The sequence below is a fragment of the Nansenia antarctica genome (assembly GCF_963989245.1).
Source record: "Nansenia antarctica genome assembly, chromosome: 18".
Taxonomy (NCBI): Eukaryota; Metazoa; Chordata; class Actinopteri; order Argentiniformes; family Microstomatidae; genus Nansenia; species Nansenia antarctica.
In genome coordinates this window covers 3578598-3583759 of record NC_137691.1, presented here as the reverse complement: position 1 = coordinate 3583759, position 5162 = coordinate 3578598, and positions in this window count along the sequence as shown.

Below are 5162 nucleotides of genomic sequence, written 5' to 3'. Positions count from 1 at the left end.
TATGGGTGTGTGTGTGAGGAGGTGGGGGGAGGGAGGGAGGTTAGGGGGGAGGGAGGGAGGGAGGGAGGGAGCGGGTGGGGGAGTACTGCTGTTCAGAGCGAGCCATAAGATCTGCTCTCTTCAGCTCTATAGGGATTTATTAGAGCGGGGAGTACATTAGCATCATAAAGACCTGCGAGAATGGGCCTGTAGATGGGTACCCTACGCCAGGCACACACACTCTCACTCGGGAGCGTGTGTGTGCATGTGTGTGTGTGCGTGGGGTGGTGGTGGGGGAGGAGGGAGGTGGGTGTGTGTATAAGGAATATGATTGCGGTGATTTAAGCCCAGAAAGGCTGTTTAATGGCAGATATGGATCACCTCACTGGCTGCACCGGACCTAATACATCAGGAGGGGGAGGGGGGAGAGGAGGAGAGGAGGGGGGGGGGAGAGGAGAGGAGGAGGGGGGGGGGAGGGGGGGAGAGGGGGAGAGGAGGGGGGGAGGAGGAGAGGAGGGGGGGTATAGAGACCACCGACTGATCTGGCATTACTGCACCGCTCGAGTCAATGACTACACACACACACACACACACACACACACACACACACAGTGAGAATACACACACACACACACACAGGTTTGAAACTCTTGATGCATCAGAGTGTAATAGACAAGAGAGAGAGACCACCCTAGACACTAAGCAGAGGAGAGGGGGGCTAAGGAGAGGAGGGGCGGGGGGGCTAAGAAGAGGGGGGGGGCTTAAGAGGAGGAGAGGGGGGCGGGGCTAAGGGGAGGAGGGGGGGGGGCTAAGGAGAGGAGAGGGGGGCTAAGGGGAGGAGGGGAGGGCGGGGCCTTGGGTGGGTGGGCTCCAGGCTAAGTGAGATAAAACACTGTAGGCTCATACCCACATACCCTCTCTGAGGTAACACACACACACACACACACATGCACACACACACACAACGCAGTCTGTCTTTAAAGTGTTACATCACAATCACATCTATGGAACCGTGTGTCCAGTATGAGCAAGAAACACAACATATCATCATATTACATTTTTTAATAATATGAATATTCATTTTCTGTCTCCGGTCCCATTCACGTGTTTTCTGATTGATTGGTAATTGCTACAAAGCAGTACATGTCGTCACTCGTGTGTGTGTGTGTGTATTTCTGTGTGCTTTGAGGATTTCAGAAGAGAGGTGAAGAGAGAAAGAGAGCCTTAGTGAAATTACAGCATACTCATTATCCTCCCCCCTCCCTCCCTCCCCCCCTCCTCCCCCCCATCATCATCCTATTTTAAGCCTCTCTTCATTGGGGATAAACTGCCCTAATAAAATGGTATTTAAAAATAGGTTAATTGCATTGCAGCTCTCTTTCTGTGATTGTTACACAGAATAAATGAGCCGGGCGCTGTGGAGGAGAGAGAGAGGGAGAGAGAGAGGGAGAGAGAGAGGGAGGAGGCCGGCCCTGGACGCCCTGGGATCTGTGGGCCTCTGGCGCCGCCTGGTGGACAGAGAAGGTAACGCAGGCAGTGTGTAAGCCAGGGATGAGGTCTTGAGGAGGAGAGGAGAGGGAGGGAGAGAGAGGAAGGGAGGGAGAGAGAGAGAGGGAGGGGAGAGAGAGAGGGAGGGAGGGAGGAAGAGAGAGGGAGGGAGGGAGAGGAAGAGAAAGAGAGAGAGAGTCAGGTCTGTACGCCACCTGGTGGACACAGACGGTAATGCCACAGTGTGTAAACCAGGGATGATGAGGTCTTCTTCTCCAAGAAGAAGTGTGAGTGTGGTCGTCCTCCAGTACAGATCTAGGATCAGTTCATCAGTTTATCCTCCCCTGTAATCCCAACCTCCACCATTCAGGCGTTCATACTAACTAGACTCACTGAATCTTGTGTGTGTGAGTGGGTGTAATTGTGTAGGGCCCTTATGCTTGTGTATAGATGGTGATTTAGCGTTAAACATCTGCCTAGTCTATAGCACACACGCACACACGCACGCACACACACGCACGCACACACACACACACACACACACACACACACGATGCTAAATAATGTTAAGGAAACTACTTTATCACCATCATCATCATCATCAGTATGCTGCGTTTTACAGAAACATGACACACACACACACGCTAAAGAACACACACACACTAAAGAACACACACACACACACACGCTAAAGAAACACTCTGAGAGCCAGCGGGTGGATTTTGGTAAAACGTTTTATATCCAAAGCAAAAAACCAGAATGCCAGTTTCTCCTGCATGGTCTGCCTGGCACAGTCCCTCCAGTGACAATGTTGGGGTGGGGGGGGGGGGGGGGGAAGAGGAGGGGGGGGGGGGGAAGAGGAGGGGGGGGGGGGGGTCTGCAGACAAGGGCTTTGGAGTGTCGAGTGGACAACAATAAAAACAACAACAACAATAACACAATTAAAACTGATTACAAATGTTGGAGCAGGGAAAAGGTAGAACTCTGGCAGAATGAGAGAGAGAGGGGGGGGAGAGAGGGAGGGGGAGAGAGAGGGGGAGAGAGAGGGAGAGAGGGAAGGGAGGGAGGGAGTAAGAGAGAGAGAGAGGAACTGGGAGAGAGAGAGAGGGAGAGAGAGAGAGAGAGGGGGGAGGGTGGGAAAGAGGGAGAGAGAGGGGGGGGAGAGAGAGGGAGATGGAGGGAGAGAGGGAGGGAGTAAGAGAGAGAGAGAGAGAGAGAGAGAGAGAGAGAGAGAGAGAGGGAGAGAGAGGGAGAGGGAGAGAGAGAGTGAGAGAGAGAGTGAGAGGGAGGGAGAGAGAGAAAGAGAGGGAGAGAGAGGGAGAGAGAGGGGGAGAGAGAGAGAGGGATAGACAGAGAGAGAGAGAGAGTCAGGTCTGTACGACACTATGTCGATGCTATGGCAACCAAACTCCTCTACGGAAGCTCAGAGTTCACCAGAAAAGCGGTCGTCTGTCTGTCTCCATGGAAACCAGAGTCTGGTGGGGGGGCAGGGTGGGGGGGGGGGGCACCCGGTGCGACGGGCGCGCGCCCCCCCCCCCCCCCCTGTTCTGTCTGAGGTGGCGTCAGAGCTACAGGTCAAAGGTCAACCTTTCACGTGCACAGAAAGCGCAATTAAAAACTGAATAAAATCAAAAGAATCACCTCTCAACTTAGTCTATGGTTTAAAAAAGAAAAGAAAAAAGAAAGAACAAGAAAAAATAAAATAACAAAAATCCCAATCAATATAAAAATGACATCATACATTTACATTGTTCTTTTCATTTCTTAAAAGCCAGTTGAAATTTGAACGATTCTTTACACAAAAAGAGAAACACTATATAATATGGCTCCCCACTGCTTACGCACGGCAATGCCAGTGGTTTAAATACTTTCATATTTAAAATGGCTCTGAGGGAGGAAAAAAAGGTCATTTTTTTAGGAATAAAATAAAAATAGAATAAAAATGACAAAAAAATACAGATAAAATAAAAACACATTTAAGTGGCTTAGTGGCATAAAACATCTGAAATAAAACTCATTTCATAAAATCTTTCATGTACAAAGTCAATAAAATAATATAGGTTTTTTTTCCAGTGCTTTGGGAAGATAAAATAAAAACAACGACAACAAAAAAAGTATAATAAAAGAATACAAACAAATACCTTCTCATCTTTTTCATCAAAATCATCAAAAACCGTCATCATTTCATCCTCTCTTTCCTTTTTTTGTCTTGGTACTGATCATAAGCCATATCAAATCAAAATGGAGACCCCAGGCCTTTACAGGATGGGTGGGTGGCACAGACAAGACACACAAACAGACCTCAAGTCTCAAAGCTACGACCACAACAACCGCCAACTTCTCACGGTTGTCATGGTTTCCTCACTGTGATGCCGTTGTTGTTGTTGTTGTTGTTTACCGTTGCCTAGGGGACCTGCGCTGGAACAGGGGCACCATTCCTGAGGGCGTCAGTAAAACATCAGAGATATGAATGAAGAAGAACATGCTACGTTTAATTTTTTCCGCGCTATCGTAACTTTTCGTATGAGACACTTCCTTCCTTCCTGGGTGGGTGGAGGGGGGGGGGAGGTTCACAATGAGGACTTGAGCTAAGAGCGAGTGGCGTTTTCAGCAGAGCTTGCTACTAGCCAACGACGACAACGACAATAACAACAACAACAACAACAACAACAGCCACAGTGAGGTCGTAGCCTGAAGCGGGGTTCTGAGCTAGCTTAGCTAGCTAGCCTAGCTGTCCCGGGTGGACTCCCAGAGGCACAAAGGTCTCGCTCTCAAAGGGTTGATTTGAACACAGCCTCAAGGCACACTGTTTGTTTGCGTGTGTGTGTGTGTGTGTGTGTGCGTGTGTGTGCGTGTGTGTATCTGCATGTGTGTGTGTATGTCTGTGTGTGTGTGTTGGAGACTTGCATTCGATGAGCCAATCTCAGCGCCCCGCTCCTCTCTAGCTACCCTATTTACAACCTCTCCCCCCTTCCGCTAACGAGGATGAATACATCCCTCTCTCCCTCTCTCCCTCTCTCCGTCTATCACACGCTAGCCCATCTGACCCAGAGGGGGGGGGGCAGGGGGTCAGGCAGCGGATGCATGGCAAGGCACGTTGGCAGGCTGGTTCTGGGGGTGTGTGAAGTGTGAAGGCAGATCCTGGTGGTGTGGCTGGGTACTCTGAACACCTGAGCACCTGTCTACCTGTCTACCTGTCTACCTGTCTACCTGTCTACCTGTCTACCTGTCTATCTGTCTATCTGTCTACCTGTCTACCTGTCTACCTGTCTACCTGTCTACCTGTCTACCTGTGTATCTGTCTACCTGTCTATCTGTCTATCTGTCTATCTGCCTACCTGTCTACCTGCCTACCTGTCCACCTGTCTACCTGTCTACCTGTCTACCTGGGTACTCTGAGCACCTGGGTACCTGGGTGACTGGGTACAGGTGTCTCTTGACTACCTGGGTAGCTGGGTAGGACCTGAGCGTGAGGCAGGGCTTTGGGTTGGAGCGACTAAGAGCACCTTCCTGGATTGCTACACTCCCAGTAAACAAAGAGCCCAAAAGACGTCCTCAGGGAAGCCGGAATGTGGCTTCAGATGACGTCTTTCTAGGACGTCCAGATGACGTCCTTAGGATGTCTTGTGGACTACAGAATCGTCTTCTGTAGTCCATAAGACGTCCTAAAGACGTCATCTGAACCCACATTCCGG